General features: G+C 38.4%; 1 protein-coding gene across 1 annotated transcript in view; it reads left to right on the top strand.

Moving 5' to 3' along the window:
* Positions 1 to 24,154, top strand: part of cdh13 (cadherin 13, H-cadherin (heart)) — a 241,863-nt gene that overhangs the window by 44,516 nt on the left and 173,193 nt on the right. The gene's annotated exons all lie outside the window — the stretch shown is intronic.

Consider the following 24,154-nt stretch of genomic DNA (forward strand, 5'->3'; position numbering starts at 1 on the left):
TGGAAACAATATGAGCAGCACCAACAACCATTCTCATTATCCGCTTAGACCTGTCTTAATGTTGATCGATGTAACTGATTATGTGCTTTTAGGGAAATAGATTGTAATTACACACAATGATGCAGAACAGAAATCTTTCATCTAAATTGATGAACGCAATGATGGATTTCACCGTAACTTCAAACTCCAATAAAACACGACAAACAGAAACATAATGTGAAGCACAAATATCCACTAAGGCATCTTACCTCCTTAAGTACTGAGCAGTAGCTTGTGGAATAATGTACATGGGATTTCGTCACAGTTGTGGCAAGAATGTTGCACATCAGTCCAGTAGATGCGCAATACAAATCCAACAAACTAGTTTTGATGTACGGTGGATTTAAAATTCTCAATTATTTGCTTGCTAATACAATAGAGACATAAACAGTAAAATAGTGTTTGATTGTAAAGTAACAGCGAAATTTTCTTCCCATAATTTGCAAGACATTACTTGAGCAATAATCGCAATATTAGGCTGCACTATTGCATTTTTCTATTATAATGATTTTGTGAAATTTCAACATTCTCACCGGTGAAGTGCTGAAATAAGTTAACCGCTGTATATTAGAACTTGAATGTGTGAGGTGTGGCGCATAATGAAATGGAGAGAGAGGAAGACCGGGGTGAGTTTTCTCGAGACGTCATGCATCCGGCTTTTTAACGTTCTTAACTGCCATGCAGGTGTTAACAACTGGTACATGATCTCAAGTGTACAGTGGGAGATTACGCTCCATCTCAAGTGAGTTTCTGCACCCAAAACTCTAAAACATTGAGATTTCCGTTTTATTATTCATGTCACCTGTACATTTTTCTACTTTGTCTTCACAAGTATGAGCCCTCTGTCTCTCGCTCACTCTATGACTCACCTAATACGCGCACAAAACATTTTAAAGTCTTGTGTTCATCCTCAGACGTTTTGTGCGACTTCTGAATTTTACAATCTGAGGGGCGACATCAGAGGCTACACTGTTTTGAGGAAAATGTTTTTTTTCTCAAGGCAAGCTATGGATGGGGGCGGGGGGGAACTGACACGACAGACAAATATTAGCTACGGAAAAATGTTCCTAACTTAGCTACTTCTTTTTAGCTTGGATCTAGACTTCTTTGTGTGCTTCTCAGTATCTGTTCAAGAGGTGAAAGAAATTGAAAGAAGTTTAATGCACAAGAGGGGAGGAATGAAGTTGTATCCTGAGGTGAAGCGTGTACTGCTGTTACATTTTCTCATTGTGCGTATACTGTTTCATCTGCAGATTATCAAAAGCAGAGCGAGTCTTCACGTTTTCTAGAATAAAATCATTATCTGCTGAATTTCAATCACGAGCGTCCTTCTACTTTAAAGTGGGCGCGTGAGCTCATAATTAGCATTGTGCCTAAACGGCAGCTCAAGCATTCTGAATCTTGCTCAATGTTGAAGGTGCAGTATGCTACTTTCGAATGAGCTTGAACTTGATCCATCAGTATCTGATTTGTGTTTTCAATATCCAGTCCACCGCGCACATGTCTGCCAGTCTTTATGCATCCTTAAAGACCCATGTGAGTAATTATAAGGATTCTGAATCTGCATCTTACCTCCGATCCTTCTTTCCTCTGAGTTGATGCCAGAACCAATTCACCGCCGCAGAAGACGGTTTTTTGGTTCATGTCGGTTTTGAGTAGCAGATGTAGTGTCACGCATAATGCCTTGCTTTTGTCGCAATTACCAGGCGTTTAGTTTTTCAAGCAATGAAATGGAAAATTTCTTGTATTGAGTTGGCCAGTATACATTACAACTCTTGATTCTCAGAGAAAAGGAGTTTTCCATCCAAGATGTTACACTGCATGACTCCTTTCATTAGCCTCTCAAGTTGCATTGTACACTTTGCAGGAAAAAACAAAAGTACCCAAAGCACATTTTTTTGTATGCATGCCTGACTGCGCGGATGGTGGTCCTTGTGTCATGCTAACATTTGTTTTTTTCTATCAGTCGCGCTCGTGCTCTCATTGAGTCTATTGCTCCTATTTGACAAATGGTCCCCAGGTGACACGTTGACACTTGGGACTGCTATTCCTCCTTTTCGTTCACTATGGATTTAAAAGGTGATTTATTTTGCTAAAGGTAGTCCGGGACAAGTTCTAGTTGGGTGGTGAGTGGTTACCCATACAAAACAGACAACTGCTATTCTCAATAGTGGGCACCTCATTCCGTCATTATTTCAGGCGGCAGACAGTCAGCAACAAGAGCATATTTGCTACGTCACACACATGCAAAAAAAAAAAAAGACACACGCTGCATGATTGGTAAAAAAAAAACATGGGACTAAGTCTTTGGGGTCTGTCACAGTTTTTTCTTTTTTTTATCTGCTTGTGCCCTGCCTGCGTGTGACATACTATGTACGTTCTCAACACCAATTGGCTGTCGCTAACGATGTCAGATGGACTGAGCTCGCCTGAAATGATGACGGACTGATGAGTGACGGACTGACGTGCCCACGACTGGCTGTTATGAAATTCAGCTTCAGATCTGAGTAGGAATTGATTTTTTTTTTTTTTTTTTTAGGTATGCAGGGAGACAGGTGGGCCTCTTTCATTTTGCCACATAACCTTCAGAGAAGAAAGAGACAGAGCAATTGACAGTGAAAATGACAGCAATGATCCAATCAAGGCAGAAATTAAACTGGGAACTATAGTCGGGTCAATTATACAAAGAGACCGCCGGGAAAAAATGCAACAGATGGCTCTGAGATGATTGTGTGACACAGGGGTAGGTCATGACTTGGAAAGGCGTTGATGTGTTGCTATACGTCAATGAATAAAGCGAAAATACTTTCATTTCAAACTACCACACAATTATATCAGTGGAACCTCCTCCATGTTCACAGATCACTCTTTGGTGCACATTTAAGAGAACTGAGACGATCGTTCATATGATGCTGTGACTCACCGATTGAGACAACTGAGAATGTCAGCACCATCGGGAAGCTGGTCACCAAAACATATGAGGGCGTTACTGACAAAAAAACCCAACAACAACAAAACAACAAAAAACAAGGCAAAACGAATAGTATTTAAAAAAGTATATATAATATGGACAGAATTATAATGGTTTCAAATATCTATTCATTGAAGCCCAAGTTAATGTTTACAATCCGAGGTAAGGGGAACTAAACCCAATGTGTCAAAATTTCCTGTTTCTCATATGTAAGTAGATTTTTTTTTTATTTTATTAGAGATAAGTGTATTGGGTTTTACTTTTTATTCCCTAAAGTAAGCCTTCCTTTGTGTTTTTCTAGAGTGCTCTTTCAGATTTACTTTAGAGTACAAGTGTCAAACATAGGGCCCGGGGGCCAGAACTGGCACACCACAACCTTTCATGTGGCCTGCCCACACAAAACATACGTGTCAACTACCACAATCCTTGCGAAAATCACCCAAGATTTCAAATTGTCTTGTCTAATAAATACAAATTTTGAGATTTTGCTAAATATATTGATTACCCTTTTAACGTAACTTAAGCAATAAACTGTATTGCATGTTTTTCTCAAACTGCTTGTCCTATTTTTATCTACTAAAGGGTTAACATTTTCCTCTTGACATTTTGATTCTATGACAAACACATTTATACAAAGCAAGCAGAACCAAGAGACCTATATTGTATTTCATGTTCTGTTTTCTTTCATAATCCCTTTCATCGTCCAGATGTCTACATACAATTTGGTTTTCTAATGGCCTATCAAAGCTGTGAGCATCATTTTATGTAAATGGACAACGCATGGTGCTGATGGGGGTCATTGGGGCTTGTGGAGCGAAAATGGCAACTTGTCATGACAGAGCACTTTGAGTCAGCGTTCAATTGAAATATTTTAGTATTCGTCAAAGATGTTTCTTTCACAGCTCAAAACTTAAGTAGAATGCATCTTTAAAGGTCTTTGTTCCCGAGAGGTGATTCTGATCTTGCATGTCTACAGTTTCACCCCATTCTCACTCTACAGGCAGATATATCTCAGTGCAATTTAAGCCAAACTTTCACAACCTTTAGATAAAAGGATGTCTGCTGGAGTAAATTATTGGCTAGCACAAGGAACTCATAAATATCTCTGCCTCTTGTTACTCTTTAGATGAACAGAGGGAAGGAAATATGGTACATCAGTGCACACTCTTAAAGACCTAAATTATTAAATATGAATTATTTTAAAAAATACCAAATGAAATCAAATTAAACCTCATACAAAAAATCAAGCATGAAGAAAAAACTTGCTGGCGATTGCCGTACATATGGATTTTCGTTGTTAAATGCGTTGCAATGCGTATAATTATGGATCTGGGTGGTTTGCAGAGAAAAAAATCAACCAAAGTATGCTTAACATAATTTTAGCCGATAGTATTATTCAAAAGATGGTTGGCCAAGTTTACTTCACTTCATCTTCCAAGTTTACTTCACTCAAGGTCTTTAATGATTTGTAGGGTCTCTTCACGCTTTCAGGTTATTCTTTTAGTTTGTTGACATTTTCCGACTTTGAATCAATCATTTTTTATAGAATGGTGGATTAGTTGTTCCGTTCTTGAGCCCTGCGGTTTTGTCCCTATTCAACTTTCTAGATTGACGAGTGTCCGATTGATCTCTCATTCTCGTCATCGGATCGAAATAATTACAAAGTGATGAACACACACGCATATGCAGTTGGCACACAGAGAAAACACACTCCGACATCTCATTGTCACTGTTGAGCAAAATGAAACGACCCCTCCCCCCCACCTTTTCCATATCGAAAACTTGCGCAGTGGATGGCGCAACAGTGAGAACAATTTTTAATTAGCAGCGTCACTCCTTTTTTTCCCGCCAGAATCTCTGAAAAAAGGGAGCCCTCTTAAGTGAAAATGTACTGTTATTTGATAAATTTACAAGACACCAAAACACACACACACAAGGTGGTGCACAACCTTTTCCAAGTCCAGTCATGGGTCAACAATAACATCTAATAAAAAAATAAAAACACACAGGTTGTGAAAGGTAGCGACTCGGGTGGAGCCTTTGCTCGAGCTTAACCCAAACCTGACTCAACTGATACGAAGCTTTCGGAGAAAGAGAGCCCATACTTTTTATCCCGCCTCCCTCGTCGCATCAACACTAATAATTAAAAAAAAAAAAATGAAAAAAAACATCTTACAGCAAAGTATTTTAGAAAACACATACAAGAGAAATTATCCTATGGATAAAGTGGAAATACTCAACATTTGAGACTCAGAAAAATACACCCAGATTTGTTCACAGGATATTTCTACTTTATAACACGTGTTTCTCTTATTCCTGAACCTCCATTATGATCATTTTGAATTCTTTTTTTTTATTTATTATTTTTTACATGAAATATTTTTATCTGACGTTTGACACATTGATTGAAAAGAAAAATGTCACATAGCCTCCAGAAAATTGGTACATGCTGCACTTTCAGGTATTTAACCAAATAGTCTCCATAGCAGCAGTGTTTTAAACACTTTGTGTATGACGTTAAAATAACCAACTGGTGGTTTCCGTTGAGAGATGTTTCATAAGATTGGAGGGACTCGCAACAGGTGGTCCATTTTTGTTTTCTGCTCTCCTTCGACAGCCACGTCAATTCATTTGGCCGAAGCATATGCCGTTGAAAGATGTGTCATCTTATCGACTCGAGAAGCACGTCAGCGGCGTAATATGCATTTGTTGTATATGTTCTGTCCTTCATTTTTATTTAAGGAATAGTAATGTCTACTCTTCCAATTGGAGAAGCCTGCTTTGCCAGGAGATTTGCCATTTTTGTGATGACTTCCTCAGTTTCTGTTCTTGAGTTGTGCTCTTAAAATCCTTTTGCAAAGGTTCCTACGCAATTCTCCTTCCCAACAGCTTATTTTCAATTGCATGTAGCCTTGTCAATATGTTTTTTTTTATGCTCTTGCCCTGGAATCGTGTTCCAAGTAAATAAATCTGCAGTTTGAGCCCATTTGGCAGATCACCCAAAAGTGACTAGTGGTATTAGAAGCTGTCACTGTTTTTATACGCATGTAATACATACAAATGACAAAATATCACAAAATACTTGTCATTTCTTCTTTCTGTTACAAATTGCTTCGACAGAAATTGTCAATAGTCCATCATTCATAATGCATGTGGCAACGCACTTCAAGGGGACGTTGGCGGCAGGTGTCTGGATGAGACATGGTAATATAAATACAGATATGTTTTAGCCAGGTTGATTTGGAACATCTGCGCTTGAGTGATACTGTGATGATGTACTTAGTGTCAAAATAAGTAGAATACCCTCTCCTCTTTACAAACATGATTAATCACTGGATAATTTTAGAATACGTGATATTTAACTCTGAATATGAACTTTAAGTTAGAAAATTAAAGTTTCAAACTTGTTCAGTGAAAATAATGTGCCCCCAACTGCTACGGATTGTCCGTATTCCCAGAAAACAATTAAATGCTACTTTGAAATGGCACACTGTGAGTGATGGATATTTAAAAACATTAAAAAAAATCATAGATCACATTGCTCAAACAAGTTGAAAACGAGCAAAAATACTTGGTAGAAAACTCTGCATGCGCCAGTGCTTCATTGCTTACTCATGCGCATTGGAAACTAAATGAAAAATCTGACGTTAGCTGAAAGCTTTTTGAAACTAATTGCGATTGCCGTTAGTCTTAATAGATTAGTATCAGTGGTGAGAAACAAGGGCAGCAGCACATAGTGAAGTTTCATCACCAGATTATTATGTCCAATAATGCGCAAAAAAGGTGTTAACCGTTCCTGCTTCGACTCTCCCAACTGTGGCTCTTTCTCACACTTGGGCACGCCTCACCCACAGGTCACACACAAGCTGTCACAACACTCGCAACAAAGGGATGGGTACCTTTCATATTTGAACCGGTTCTGTTCCGATTCGCTGTCGTGGGTATCGATACCAATACGCAACTCAAATGTTTTTCACTTTTTTTTCTGTAATTTGTGATAGATGTTAATTTATCTAAGAATAAAGTATAAAAAATGTTAATCTGTTATTTATTACTGTATAAAATTTGACTAATAATAAAATATCAATAAATGTAACTAAATGAGCCAAAGGATGGACAAAAAAATAAATGTATAACACATTTTACAATTAGTAAAGAATAAATAATAAACACAATAGATTTGGGGATTTTGTCTAGAATGATGTGATATATATATATATATATATATATATATATATATATATATATATATATATATATATATATATATATATATATATCTATCTCATCGATCCATTCTCTTCACCACTCTTCCTGTTCAGGGTCTCAGGTGCAACCGTTTTGCTTGTTGTCTGCCAAGTTAGATGTTTTATAAGGTTTTTTGTTTTTTTTGCTTTTAAAATGTATTTTAGAAAGCACTGGGAATTTTCCTCTCCCCTGTGCTTCAAATAATCTTTTTAACAATTCTCAGTGCTGCGCTCACATTGAAATGAAACACGCTCGAGTCTTCCTGCAGGCCGACCAAGGCCATCTCCGAGCCTAGGTTGTATTGAGACTCGGAAATTTGTCCTCTGAGAATAATTGCTTTGAATTGCTACTTTCTAATTTTATCTTTTGACTATTCTGAATGACCGAATTCTGGCCATTACCAATTTTAGAAGTCACTTTCTATAAATGTGCTCAAGGACTTTTTTGTTACGAGTCCAAAATACATTTAGTAAACCCAGTCTCTGCATCATCACTCACTCGGCCTTCTGAGAGAAATGCATCCTGAAAGTGGCCTTTACTGGGATTTTGTACAAAGAGTATTATTGTAACTTCCTTTTTACAGCAAATCTGTCTTACAGCAAGTGTCTGTGAAATCTGTGAACATGTGCTTTGTGCGTACAAGATTGGTATTACACATTCGTAATAATATGTAACGCCGGTAAAAACAAGCATTTTGCACCATTGTGGCTGTGAGCACAGACAAATTGATTCACCGCCAATCAAAGTGGCTCCTCCTGTTCCCTTCAAATGCAGCTGGCACACAGGCAGAAGAACAAACTGATTTCCTGGAGTCCACGCAGGAGGTCAAAGCGTGCTAAGTACGTTCATAAGTAATATTAGGCAGACCTCCACGGGTGGATGATGTTAGAGAGCACTTGGAGATCAACTTCCACCCTTATCCGTACCAGTATGATCCAACGAGGCCAGAACTGCTTTATCACCTGAGTGAAAATTGGGCTGTGGCTGATTTGAAACCAGATTGAAGTGGCTCGAGGATGCCATTGAGGAGAGGAATGGAAGCAACTCGGGTTTTAAAACACAGTTAAGGGTCCCAGCTTGGGGTTTAAAGCACAGTTAGGGTTCTCAGCTGGGTTTTCTAAACACAGTTGGGATTCCCAGCTTGAGTTTTAATAGACAGTTAGGGTGCCCAGCTAGGGTTTTAAAATACAATTATGGAGCCCAGGTAGGGTTTTAAGACACAGTTAGGGTTCACAGATATAGTTTTTAAGCACGGTTAGGGTTCCCAGCTTGAGTTTTAATCCTCAGTTAGGGTTCCCAGCAACGGTTTTAAAGCTCGGTTAGCGTTCCCAGCTTGGGGTTCTGCACAAAACTGATGAACTTCACAACTCCAGGATCAGATGTGTCAGTTTGGTTATCGAGCAATGTTTTGAACGTGCCTACAAAATCTGTAGAACATCTCAGTGGATGCAGTGATGAATGATCATCGTCAAAGGTGAATTGGTTCCTCCATGTGCTTCATAGATGTGTCAGAAGCAGTCAATCAGACAGGTTGATGAAAATGATTAGAGCAGTTTTTCCCCAACCTTTATTGAGTCAAGGCACTCTTCACTCTGGAAAATAAAATAACACAACTCACATGTCACAAAGAGTGGATTGATAAATTATGTCCCTGTGCCATGTCGTGCAAGAGCATTTCATATATATATTTTTTACTTTTGTAAAGAAATGTTTTTCATCCTCATGAGTAACATTGGCAAATTTCCCACGGTATACTGGTTGGGAATCACTGGCCATGCTATGAAATGATCATGCTCTTTCTTAAAATGTTCATACTGTGAATATGTTTCCATGGTACCCTCCGGTGTGTCACTTTTTAGCTGCTCATAAATAAAGTGTTTTACTCAATTTTCTGTTACAGCTCATTTATGATTCAACCTCAAACTGTTTCTGGGCAGACTTCCGTTGAGTCATAAACTGTTAGTCACCTGTGCAGATTTTAGGCAAGAGTTCATGTCTACAAAGGTCTTAGGGCGACCATTGGCTTCTGTCTGCGGGTGTTGGCGCATCAGGTCAATAAGGAACAGCATCTGCTCCCCATTAAAGTCTTAATTTGCAGGCATGGCAGGAAATGGTGAATGGCTGAGAGAGCAGGCAGCAATCTCTGCAAAGCTTTGTACACTACACATCGGAAAAATAGCCATTCAAACAAACTATTGTAGATGTCACTTTTATGACTTTAATTAGACTTTTTTTCAAACCTATTGTGACGTGACTGTCCTTAGCCATATCCGGGTTTGATGGTGCCGTCTCTGATGTTGTAGTACATACAGTAGCTGCTCATGTACTCTTCCTGTGTGCATTTAAAATCGTTGAGTACAAAATCTGACTTCGGCAGGAGTCAAGATGGAAAATTCCAATTGTCGACTCGGAACTCCCGGCTTCCAAGTACTAATGGAATGTAGCATAAGCCCAGCTCACGTTCCTTATTAGTGGATGAATTCTGGTTCACTATGATAGGATAAGTCGACATCGAAGGATCGAAAACTGCTATGATGCGTTGTTATTCTAATGCAATCCAACTTTTTCTTCGGCCAATTGCACTTGTGACCTTTTTTATATTGTTTGTAAAACTCACCGGGCTTTTCCACTCTCGGCACCCACTGCTCTCCCACCCGACTCCCATGCAGTCTTAGGCGCGAAAGACCTGCTGCACAACAGATATTACATCTAATTTATTGTCAAGCAATAAAATTCTATCGGACCGACAAATGTGTCGCCAAACAAACCGTCTTGAACCATAACACCACCCTTCCTTATTTCTGACGCTAGTCCTCACTCCATCTCCAACATGGCCACGGGGACAATAGGCCTGCCATTGATATCGCCTCAATTTGCTGTCTGGGATTGGTTACATTGCACTTTCAAAATTGAAATGGAATCACTGTTAGAGTGTGTGTGAGTGTGTGTGTGGTTTAGTTTCTATTAATAAAAAGACTGGGTGCGAAGAGACGCTATTTGACAACTCTTCTATTCACCTGAAATTGCAATGTGGATTTTGAAAGAATGTTGAAGGGAATTTGTGGTATGAGAGTCGAAAAGAGATTTGCAGCCACTGGCACGGATTAATATTGCGATATTAGTGCAATGTAAAATGAGCCTGCTCGGTTGCTTAAAATGATATAAATTACTGAAAGGCAAAAATTCACTCCAAACACACACACACACACATCAGTTTATAATGGAGGCCTGAGCTCTGGGCTGTCTTTGTACAGTAATTGGAAATGAAGAGAAGACAACCTTGGGAAGGTGTCAGCTGCACCTCGCTCTCTTGAAGAGACCTTCAAGTCTATTTAGAGTTGAGAAGGACTGCTGTTTTACCGCTAAAGGCGTCATCAACTTGAATATGTTTCCTATGTATGCCAGTCAATTGCAGTTAGCCTACCTGGAGGTTTTCAAGGTCTTCAGTGATAAAGAACCAAAATATAAATGCCAACCGAACACCCGCTATATTACGGTATCGTTGACATCCCGCATTCCTCAAAAATTGGCATACATAAAGTATGTGACACAAATGTGTGTTCTCCTTTACCTCCAATAATTTTGATGACACTGAAATTATGTGATAGTCAATACATTTGTATGAAATAAATATGCAATAAATCACAATGTCTCTGTAGCTGTCGAAGGAAATTGCTTTAAAGCAGCTCGTCCTACCCAACAGTAGAGACATTTTTTCAAACCCGCTTGGTATTGAGCAGTTTGGCGACTCAAATCCTGGCTCCCCCTGACTGCTGTCGAAGTGGCCTTGGGCAAGACCCTGAACCCTAATTTGCTCCCAGTGGGCTTGGCACACCTTGGTTGGCAGCAGTTACCCATTGGTGTATGAATTCCTGTATATGGGTGAGAGTGGACCGCCTTTAAGTGGTTTGGGCACTGTGATGGTATGAATAATTCAATTCAATTTATTCAATTGAAGGGGCAGCGCAAGTTGATAAACGTCATCAGTTAAATGTGAACGTAAACAAGCCAGATTGTAGCCATAGGCTAATATCCATCTGCTGTCCCCCATGCAGATGTTTCCAAAAATATAAAATATAAAACAAGATAAGACACATAATCACAATAATCCTAATTGCGTCGTAAAAACAAATGCATATACATAAATTAACACATAACAAGGGATATATAAGCACAAATAACACAGATAAGCGCTGTATAAGTGCACTCAATCTACCATTTACAAACTTACCATTTGCAAGTGTTCTCCTGCCAGCCCTCCTGTTCTATTGCATATTTGGCATCCATAGCCGTCAGTGGCAATAAATGCCTTAATGTAAGCCAGACAATCAACCAGAACACTACAAAGAGAACAACTTGCGGTTGTTTCACTGTGACGCCATGCCAGGGTTATTTTAAATTAGATATTTGATTAAAGTTTTTTGTTTTTTTTCATTCTGAGTTTTGTTTTTATAAATTTTGTTAGCTTTAATTAGTTTTCAGGATAGTTTGTTATTTTTTATTAGTTTTCGAATTCTCCAAAACAGTCGTTTTAGTATATAGTTTTACATAGGTTTTACTATTAGTATTTGTTTTTAAATAAACAGTGTTGTGCTTGTGTGCAAGATTAGAAACACACCATAGTAAGTCATTTATAGTAAAAAAAAAATCAAGTTTTTTAAAAATCTTTGGAATAAAGGGCAAAGTTTAACAGTCCACAGACTTGACAAAATTACAATGAGTGCAGTGCATGAGACCTTGTTTGTCAAATTGCCATCTTTTAAAGTGGATTTGTGTATTTTATTTTTGAGAAGTTTAAAACCCAGTTTACAGTGTGCTATTTTTTGCATACTGTATACATTCTTTTCACATATGAAACAGAAAGGATTTGGTGCCGACCTTTGCAATTCTGGGTGAGAGCAGGTGAGCCATTCAACCCAAAGACACACAAAAACTCGTCTCATCAGAGCGACGTTATCTGCTGGCTCTTGTTTCATTGACTTCTACTTGATGATGTCGCTTCTGTGCGACACACAATAATTGGACTAAAACTCCCAGACAACTGTTCGACCTTCTTTTAACAGCCGTGCAGTAATATCAAAATAAATACATTTAAAATCAAAGACGCCATAGACGAAAACGAAGCACATTCTCACTCTAATTATATTTAGTTTTAGTGGAGTTGCAGTTAGTTTTTGTTTGTTTTTTAAGCATTTTTGTTTTATTTCCTTTCCAAAAAAAAGTTGTGATTTATTTTAATTAATATATATATATATATATATATATATATATATATATATATATATATATATATATATATATAAAATATTATTTAAAAAAAAACACTATATTCAGAAAGAAGGAAACAGTAAATACATTTTCATATCATCACAATTTCATTAAAATCCCATCAATTCAATGGAGGGTATACTTTTTACTGTTTCTTCAGTGCAATGTACTGAATAATCATAAGAGCAATAATGACTGTAATATCAATGACCCTTAAAAGTATTAAGTGTTACCACCACCCTCCGCCCCTCCCAATATGATAAAGTATTTAAAATGCAGTGGTGCAAAAATGTTCTTCCACTGTGATATTAACATGCCATAGATGTGAAGGCTGTCTCCTCCCCCTTACACAGTTGAACATATTGCTGCAGTCCTACGGTATGGAAATAATTGGCAAAGATGAATGCATGTTTTTGTCAGTACTGCGAAAAAAGGTTATGATATCTGCCTCACAGTACCAATGTTCTGACTTTAAATCCCTGCCTTCCTTTGTGGAGTCTGCATATTCTCCCCATGCGTGAATCGAAGTGTGAATAGGCCAGAGTGTGTCCAGCCTCTCGCCCAAAGTCTGTTAGTAAAAACTGCCGCTCTCCTGTAGCCCAAAGGCCGTTTTCATGCAGCATATTATGACACCATAATGTAAGCGCCTATCTTTGGTTATTCTCAACCACCACAGACATGTTTTATTTTCATGCTGCTATGTATTAGCTATGTAGTAGTGATGCAGGTTGGCAACATGTCATGACATGAATAATAAGTAGAAAATCCAATTGTAATGTAAGACACAACATGTGGACCCTGACTGTCAATAACACTACTCCATTTCTTTTTTACAAACTAAAGAACCAAAAGTGGATTCAGCCAATCGTTTTGTTTTGGGGGTTTTTTCAAAGGTTTTTTTTTCAACCTTGAATGATGAAAAGAATATTTTTATATTTGGTTATGTTTCAGATTTTGCCATGTTGAGTGTGTAAGGGACATATCACATATCATGTCTACTCACTGGCTTTTCGTGGCCATCAGTTCTCGTTAGCCCTGTTCCTTGTGTCGACCAATCAGCTCCCTCCGGGAACTTGTGTCATCTCCAGATGTGCCTCGTTGTCTCATACGTTTGTTTGTGAGTTACCTGGTTACATAGTGTCTTTGTCGTTTCACTGTCACTCCTGTGTGTTGCTGCTTTTAGTCACGTTAATGTGTTATGTTATGTTTCCTTTTGTGGTGAATTGATTCCTTGTTTTCTTTGGACTGTACTTTGCTTGCTTAAATGCATCCCTGCTTACCTATGCTTGGGTCCAGCTATTGCCTCCACACAAACACCTCAGACAATTCTGAGCTGATGCTTGGCAATTGAGGCATATTTTTTCTGTACCAAGTCGGATTGGTGCTCTTGGGTCAAAATTGGAAAATTCATTAGGAAACTCAATCATACAGTTAATGTCTTTGACAACCTAGGGGAATTTTGCACACTTATTATATATTATAATCATGTTTGATTGCTGTGTGTAATTAATTATTTATAATCATTTATACTAGTGGTGTAATAAATATGTTATTTATTTATTTTTTTTAATTAAAATGATTTATGGTATTTTTGACCCACATAATATGGTTTTACTGCTTCCACAAGGGTTGCAACCCTTCCTTATGGGATGAATCATCTGTCTGTATTTTCCTACAGGACATATGTTGAGATCTCTCTCCAGGAGAAGCAAACAAACCAATATAAGACCCTGCATAACATATTCACTCATAGTGTTTTATGTCTTTCAAGGGCAGTGGAGTCAGACAGCAATGCATGCTTCTGAATAATCTGTCCAATTCTGTGTCACTGCTGAATGTGATCCCCCAGATGGAAAGCGGCCAGGAATACAATTCCCGATTTATTGTGCACTTTTGTCAGAATCAAATAAGATTGGATGCAGGGGCTAAATATGAAAATGTTGTTTCCTATTCTTTCTGAAATCAGGTTAGGAGCAGGCATTCTGACAATCCATCAAAATAATGTAATTCTTGCAATGTGTCAGAGAAATGTTTTAGATTGACTTTTGTGAAATTGCAATGGTCAGTCTAATATACATTTGAGCCATTTCTAGTTGTCATTTTTTTAGGCTGTACTTGCAGCCGTGTGAAGATCCAGCAATTTCTCATCTAATTAAATAATTATTTTTTTTCAGGATTTTAATCATGCATGCAATGGAGTTATTTTTCTTGAAAAACAGACTAAGGAACACAAAACTATGCAGAAAACAGATTAAGACAAGCCACACCAAAGTAATAGATAAAGGGACGTAATGAGGCATGCTCATTTGCATTTGGTCCAAAACGTCCATATGGGATTTCGCTTAATGGTTCAAATGTGTTCCACATTAATGTTGTTTCTTGCCTCGTTAATTATCATTGGCGTGGTGGTGATGATGCATGATATGCATATAATTTTTTTCTGACTTTTCAGAAAGCACAATATTTGTATTGTACAATGACGTCATAATAGTCCCACTTGACAAATGTAATACCAAACATATCGTCATCATCCTTTGATGGCAAATGGTTTGACAGTCCAAGTATTTCTTCAAAGCACACCAGAAACTTATCACAAGAAATAGACACTAGAAATATTAAAAGTGCCACTTCAGTGAGTGAAAATACTATTTTTGGCGCACCTAACTGTGGAAGGGGGCAGAGTGAGCAATGCATTACTTAGACAGGACAGCCACCCTCATTATAAAATGAGACTTCAAAATTATAAAAATACCGTCTGCCGAATGTGCTTATCACTGCCATTGACGGATAAAAACGTCAAAAACCTTTTTTTTTTTTTACTCTGTTGGCAGTGAATGAGTTAACCACACCCGCTTGGTTTTCAATCAAATACCAACGCTACGAACTGGCTGAACAACAATTGTATGCATGTGTCACATGAGGGATAAAGCAAGTAGTATATGGACTTTTTTTTTTTAATTATTCATCCCAATGGATCATTGGCAACATTCTTAAAAGTTTTTTGTGTGGTAGATTCCGATAAAATGCATCTCAACATGAATTGTTGAGCCATTAAAGAAAATGGTGATCATGTCCGATTTCTCCAATTGACCCGCATTTATGACAATTGAGAATGATTAAATTTCTTGTCAGAGTGGTTCTGTTTAGACTTCAGATTTCTGTCACCGTCACACTCAAATGCCTAATTTGCAAAACTTTGAGATGCCTTATTGACACAACATACTCAAACAAAGATGAGAGTGAGAGACTCTCTGAATAGTCAATGAAAGGGTTTTTTTTTCTTTTTTTCACATTACCTTGTGAATCTGTGAGACAAATAGACCTTTCAAGGTGAGTGAACATGTCATCGGAATAAAGTTGGAAATGCTTCGACTGACATGGCAAACCTCGACTGGGAGGAGGCAAAGTGCATTCAAATGAGATGTGTTGGATAGCAGCTGGTGTCTGCAGCTGACGCTCTTGTTGTTTTTCTAGCCCTCACTTCAGACTCCTCTGCCCGTTCATGTGCAGTGAAATGACGTGTGTACGTGAGGTGGAAATATTGACAAGCTTGTCAACTAGAAAAGGGATTTGAGCAGCCCGACGCTGAGGAGATGATACTGTCAGGGTTATACCGGCTCACTTAGCACGCAACTTTACAACCCCCTCAGGGATGATGAATTTGCATGCAAATGGACGCTGCCTGCTTGAGTAGCCCGGAAACAGTAAAAGTTTCCGAGTAAAATGCCTTTCTGGAGTGGCACGAGACGAGTCCACATTATGTGTCCGTCTGGGCCAGGAAGCTTTTCAGGTGCTTTGAATTAATCAGCAGGCCAATTACCTGCGAGCCAATGCTCTGTTAGCGGAAGCATTTTTTTTTTTTATGTGCCGGGGAAGTGTTCTGGCTGTTAACTCAGCTGAGAGAGTCTCAGATCTCTTTATAGAAATTGATTGGAACATTTTATGCTTCGGTTTTGTCTTGAATTCAACATGAAAAGGTTCTACTTTGCGCCATACTGTTGTCATAGATTGAATTGAGAGAGTAATGTTGGATGCAAATGAGTTGATTCGTTGCAAGAAGGCTCTGTAATTGATTCTCCGCTGTGTATTGTCTGTGTGACGTTTTCATGTTGTTCCTCCTATAATCCAAAACATGCAGGTTTAGTTTACTTGAAGACAATGTGTGCGCCCTGTCAATGACAGGTGATCGGCACGGAATTTACCCAGCCCGGCTCCTTGGGATTAGCTCCAGTTTCCCTGAGCAACTAAAACAATTAATAATAAATAAACAGCCGGCCGGGTATGCCAGACACTTTATGCCTGTAATTTACATATATTCATTTTATTCATTTAGTTTTATGCTGAATTGGAAATTAAATTGTCTATTACATTTTTTAATTCAGCTAACACTCTTCTTTTTTAAATCAATCAAGAGTCTGAATCAGGACCACTTATTTACGGGAATCTTAATTATTAATTTTACCACGGCATTTTGTTACATTTTTTCCAGTTTTGTGGGAACGGTTTGGGGAAGGGACTTTTATGTTCCTACATGAATTGCACGAATGCACAAAATAACGTTCGTCCCTCATCAAGAAAATGTTCTTCAGGAATGGTCAAAGACCAACGCAATGGCATTTTGATCCATAAGATGTAGTTGCAAGTGAGTTAAAGCAGATTGAAAACATTGTAATTCTTAACGTTGTGTTCAGTGACCGGTGAAGTTACTTTTTTGCCACACACACAAAAGATTAGTGCTGGTTTCCCCACATGATGCGATAATGCTGATGAGTGTCGGTTTTGAACAGGACTTAACTTCAAAGTAAATGTACATCCTCACTCCTCTTTGCTGCTAATGCATTTATCCGTAGCTTTATTCTGCATTTACTTTCCCTTTAATGCGGAACATTGTATTTCCTAAGACTACCACTTTCATCCATTAGTAGCCGTGCTACTTTTTTCACATCCCTTTGCTCTGCTTTTCCCCTTCAATGGTCCGGTTCTGTATTTACCACTCTAACGTTGTTCTACAGGCCCAGCAGGTGCCGTCAAGGTTCACTAGCCCATGCCAGGGACCACATGGTTTCATGACTCAGGTGCTCCATGCCTGGCTGAACTGACATTATGTGTTAGAGGCGCAGCCTTAACAATTCTCTCAATTCTTTTGCATCTTGGCGTGTGGTTGCTTCTTTGCAGGCCTGTGCTCAGGCATCTGCACTGACATTTACATCAGCAGGGCAGAGGTGAAGTAAGATTGAAGAGTTGTTGCATAGAGAAGAAGCGGTGGGTGCTGGATAAAATGCCAGATTGTTGGCAGGTTGCCTTGCTGGGCTGCTGACAAACACTGCCTGCATGCATGCAGAGACAGAGATACCCGCATGGGGAATACAACTCAATAAAGATGCACAGGCGCTGTGGACAGCTATACTGGCAGGTTTTCTGGGACACTTAAGAAGTATTACATGCTTGGTTGAGAATCATAATTTGCAGCAGAAAATATTGCAGATGGAAAATGATTTTGTTGTGCATTCCGGGAATTTTGTATCTATTGGTTGTGTACAATTCAGGATCACCGAAATGAATGTGGCAAAGATGTTTCTTTTTTTAATTTGCTGTGGAGGTGCCCTTGAGCAAGGCACCCCGACCCTAGCGAGTGGTGGTGAAAACTATAATGCATGTGAGTCATTTGGTTTCCTATGTAGTGTACACAACTGTACAACAATGTTCGGGGTTGTCACTGGGCCATGAAATCGCTTAGCCAATATGGCTAAAAAGAATAAAAATATCCTAGCCACACTTAAGTGTAATTAGCCATGACATCGCATTTATGTTATGCCGCTCTGTGGTTACGTGCGCCGCACATATATCCACATGTCACATACATTGTAGCCCAAATAACACAAATCACATTAAAACATAAATCTGGAAAACCGGAAGGGTGAAAAGGAGTTTTACGAGTTTTAGCCTTTTTTCAACACATTTAAATGTGTTCATAACGTTACAGTATTATTATTTTCTTGTATTCAAGCACAGTTTTAATATTTCAACTATGAATAGTACCGCAATGGCTTGTAACAACAAATGTTTATTTTAGAAATATGATTCATCCCATAAGGAAGAGTTACAGCCCTTGTCAAAGCAGTAAAACCATACGAGGTGGGTAAAAAATTCCATTAACCATATTAATTAAAAAGTGGTCAGGTGTATTTTAAATAACTTGCGACCAGACATTTTAAAATCCGTGCCGGGGCAGTTGTAGTTTACCGTATTTGGAAATTTGTCAGATCGCAATGCGCCTCGCTGAGCCTTCCGGTGGACCGTTGTTCAATACACGCGCCTGGTGCTCATGACAATTTGGTGACAATTTAGAATTTACAACATCTGCAAGTGGAAATCAGCTGTTCCTTTTACAACGTAAATATACTTTGCACGCTGATTCATGCTATGTAGACCCCCTGCTTCTCTCCGCTGAATTTAAAGGGAATGCGTGGAGCCGCCTCTATTGGATGGCAAACAAGTTGGCTGTGTTCCCTTCCACAATGGTGCCAACAGCCCTGTCTGCCTGCACCGACTGGGAAAATCCGAAAGAAAGAAAACTGCTCCCATTCACATAGTTAGACTGCACGTTGTGCTAGACTTGTGCTTGGCCCAAAATTAGGGCCCTTTAAATTGTCCTTTGCGGTGAAAGTGTTTTTCTTGTGTGCAAGATTTAAAAAAGAAAAGTCCATGGTAAGTATTGTGTTGTAAAAATTCAACCAAAGTATTATTTTAAAACATTTTGATAATTGCAGGTACATTTTACAGTATGAACAGTCCACGGACTTTGATTTACAATAAGTGTAGCTTACATGCAGGCATGCATGCAAGCGTCTGATTATAATAAAACAAGGATGCCTTTTTTTGTCACGTTACCAACTTCTAATATGGATTTGTGGCTTCAATTAACGTTGATCTTTGTTATGTACTGTTTGTATTTTTTTTTTTTTTATTAAAGCCAAAAAGAATGCACTTTTTACCGAATGTTGTGTTTCGGGCTGCGTTAAATGTAAAGAGCAGGTGAGCCATTCGAGCCACAGCCACACGCAAACGAGCCTGCAAGGGCCACATCATCAGGTCATTTTCTTTTTTATTGTCTGCTGCTTTATTATGTCGCTTCTGTGCGACAAACATGAAGAGGACTACAACTCCCAGATGACTGTTCAACCTTTTCCTCTTCAAGCGAACGGCCGTGTTGAAATAAATACATTTAAAATCAATTTCATGTATTAAATTAATTTCCAAAGACAAAAATAAAGCACATTTCTGCTGCAATTATAGTTTTGTAAATGTAAAATGTAGTTTTAGTTTTTATTTTTTTAAACCATTTTCATTTTTATTTTATTCCGTTCACCAAAAAATGTTTTTAATTTATAGTTTATTTGTTAGTTTTTAACCTAAATAATTGTGGTGCACACTTGGCTGGCCACAATATAAATATCTTATGCTGGTGCTATCTCTCACAAGTATGGACTCCATATCAGAGAGAAATAATGATGTGCTAGCACAATCAATATTTTTTTTCCTGCTGTTAGATACATAATTACTGTTTTTATGTACCTCCATTCATTCAGTCCATACCAAGCCACTTGTTGTTTTTCTTTACTTTATTAACATACATCAAGCTTATAGTGGTTTGTTCTAATTTGATGTTAAATGCACTACTGAAGTGATATTGATTTCTGGCAATGTAACACTTAGAATGTGCTCTCGTAAGGCATTGGGCTAATTAGTCGAAGTGTATCTTCTCACATCGGATGAAGCGAATGCCAGGTTGTAAGGCGATGAGCTCATCAATTGACTCAAGGAGTTGAGATCAGCTGACAACATCAGATGTGCCCTTTTGAATGCATCATTCGTAACATTGACTTCAGTGTTACTGTGATTCCTTCATTTTTTTAGTCTGTCCTTAAAATCCTTATTTTATTGTTGATAATGGAGCATGCCTTCAAATGTCCTTGGGCAATGAATATTCTGTGGTGCAAATAGAGGGCTAACGTACGTCTCCACAAGTGTCAGTCAGTAGCAATCTTTATTTCTCACCCTGCAAATGGATAAATTTCAAGGCTGGCATGGTCAATTTCTTGTGTGTGTTTAACATGACATGTTTTAACTTGGAACTTGCGTAAGCTGTGCTGAGCATGCAATGATTGAACAAGAACTGTGTTTATTTAGTGTTTAATGAAATGTTCGAGGAAAAATATTTTATACGATTAATAAAATATCAATAACACTAATGTGTATCGAGGTAAAGAGTAATTAGAGGATTAAAATTTTAACTAGGTAGATGACATTTATTTATTTTTTGTTTTTGCAGTCCAAATGATTCATCTTTCATTTGTTGTTTGCTCCATTGGGTTTTATAACAATTTGTTCACCACATGCTGCTAAATGCCTGTATATTTACTTAACTAGATTTAATTGTCGTCAACCCATTACACGATAATGATGCCTGTTGGACAAATATTGGTTATGCATGCCAAAGCCTTGTGGTTTCCTCCCAATCGAACCAAAGTCTCTGTGCTACAGCACAGAACAGAAGTGGATTTCATTTGCACACATGCACTAAAAATCAATCAATCGTCTTATTGAAACCCGCAGAGAACAACCAGCAACCAAGCATCCAGCTGTGGGTATGTGCTGGGAATTCTCAGTGGGCAAGACAACAATTATAACCTTAGCCTCTAGCACCCTCTTAATCGACTTAATTTAATTACACCATTCTCTTGAGTCTGCGAAGAATTTGAACTCATCAATGTAGCTTAATTAAACAGTATATTTAATTGTGTGCTGTAGAATCATCACGTTTACTAAAATTCTGCAAAACACTAAAAAGAAAAAAAAGCTAGAGATTACAGCGCAATTATATGTTCAAAGAAATATTTCAATTTAAAGGGGAACTAAACCCTATTTTAATAAATTCGTGAAGATAGAATCATAGATTACTTCGTACATATGCTTCCGACCTAGTCACCTTGAAAGTGATTTGAGCAATTCTTTTGCAATTTGACAACATAAACACACTGAAGGGTAACCTTGGCAAGGACCTGTCACTAAGAAATAAGATCTACGGAATACTTGACTGTATCTGTGATTTAGTCTTTTTTTGATGGAAAAAGGTGAATTTAGAACGTCAGCAGATAACTGAGCAGTTGATCGTGTCCCATTTGGCTTGCACAACCTTCAGATTTTAATGCCTTCCAAAAATAGCTTTCTGATGGAGAACTAATGTCCAGTTTATTTCTTTTTTGCTAAAAACAGCCTCATTAGATTTTTAGCTGCCTTGCTGTGACTAACTGAGTCTAGATCAGGGGTGGGCAAACTTTTTGATTGGCTGGCCACAATGGGTTCTAAAATTTCACAGAGGGGCCAGACCAGGAGCAGATGGATGGGGTATTTTGGTAACCTTAGCTCGTCGGAGAAAAAAATTATAATTTGAAATAAAAGTGAACAAAAGCATTACAACATAATATATATCTTTGAAAAAACACAGTATCTAGAAAATAAAATATTAACAAGGTTTATTAATTTAATTTTTTTCAAAACGTTTGACGGGCCGCATGTGGCCCTCAGGCCGTAATTTGCCCACCTCTGGTCTAGATCATGTTCCCCACATAAATTATGTTTAACAATTGGCTCATGTTGTCTGTGTTTTGATTTGCAGGGAAATGCGTATGTGTACGTATATTATCTCTAACAATTTGTAAAAAATGTCCCTTTGCCACTACACCATATATCTCTTTTGATAAGTACCTGATTCCGGGGGCTCTGGAAGCCTTGTCACAAAAATGAACTACAATTGTGACACCTGAAGGAAAACACCCAGAGGCCTGGTTGCTGTGATTACATTGCTGCGACATAACATCTAATGACCTCCATTGCTGAACATCTGCCAGCGCTTGTTCACCCCATCGACACACTTCCAGACACAGGCCATGTGGAATTATTCGAACTTGTATGATGTATTATGCGTCTGTCATACTGTGAGCGGGGTGAATGTTGGCAATATGCCAACTTGGTTAAATGTCTCCAAACCTCCCCTAATGTGTTCTCAATACACGAGGGACCACGTAGTTGTATCTGACTATATTGTCAGCAGTGGAGAATCAATGAAGTTCAGTCGTTACTTTTTAGTTTTTACATTTATTTTAAAACAATTTTAAATGGAAGAGCATAGCAAGAAGAAACCTGCTTCTTAAAAGCAACACGTCTGTCTGATGAGTACTTTCAGTCACAAGAGGCAGACATAATCCTGCATCTAATTGTCTGATTTTGCAAACCTGCTTTGGAAACACATGCACAGCTGCAGCATTATCACGCCTGGCTTCTGTGCAAAAGAATGTAAGGCTGCTTACTTATTGACTCTGTTCTGTAGCGCGGGGATTTCACTGTGCAAAAGAGACGGCGCAAAACATTCATTAACAAAGGTCAGTCCCTGTTAAATGAGACCATTTCGGTTGGTTAAATGTTGGGGATGTGATGATGTAATTAGTATTTGGAAGGAAAACTGAATGTCACTCAGTATTGCATTTAGGTGTCTGGATTCACACTTAAAAAAAGATTTATCTTCTCCTTGCTACGGTGTTAACACTTCTTCATTTGGTCTGTTCCTATTGAGGGGTTTGTAGACAGTGTGGCTGTAGTAGGATAAAAGACATGACTAATGCGACATCATAGCAGTGCAACACACAATATTTCAGCAAACAAAAAATTTCAGTGTATGAAACAAAGGACAGCGGAGGACATCTAGGATTTTGTGTACTTTCTTGGTGTGTGACTGTGAGTGTGAATGTTAGGTGTTCTTCTATGCCATTACAATTAGTTTTACTGGAGCTCCTCACTTGTGGTTGATAACTGAGGGTGACAAAGAGATGAGATCAGAACAGTATTTTACAACAATTTAAAACTGTTTTTATATTGTGTGATGGAGCGGCGTTGAATGACGTCACTCCCTCACGGCATCGGTCGTTTTGTTCCCGCGGATCCTTGCACGCGGGCATACTTTCCATAAAGACTGTTTCATCACTCCCTGGACAATTCATGAAACTCATTGCTGATGTCGGGGGTGCACACTTGACACTTGCTCGACACGTCAACACGCATACCCGACAAAACACGCACTTGCATACTGCCGCCTCGGTTGGACACGTCATACGGCGCAAACCAAGGCAACTCCTTATCGTGCCTTATATGGCGATCGATGGCGGAAGAGGAGGTCACCTGACTTTGGGACTGAACCATTTTAGCCAATTATTTGTATTATTTTGTTGTAATTTGACAGTTGTTATATGAAGACCTTTTTATAACTTGCCTTTATTATTTTATGTGAGTTTTGGTTCCTGTTTAGTTAACAGACATTGAAATTGGACTATTAATACTATTATTATCATTATAATAAATACCAATATCTTAAATGGTTTGCCCGGAGGGAGGGGCTAAGCATATTTATGGCGTTCCGAATTCATTTGACAGGATGGCTGAGCCGAGTATCGTAGCTTCAGATCGTAAGCGAACTGAGCTAAATTGAAGTCAATGTTCAATTTTCCATTATAAATATTTTCTCTTTCTTTTGGGTTGCTTTATTTTTATTTTGTCACTCGAGTCCTCACTATA

The sequence above is a fragment of the Idiotropiscis lumnitzeri genome, chromosome 6 (genome assembly GCF_059441095.1).
Source record: "Idiotropiscis lumnitzeri isolate Australia: NSW breed Sydney's pygmy pipehorse chromosome 6, RoL_Ilum_1.0, whole genome shotgun sequence".
Classification (NCBI taxonomy): Eukaryota; Metazoa; Chordata; class Actinopteri; order Syngnathiformes; family Syngnathidae; genus Idiotropiscis; species Idiotropiscis lumnitzeri.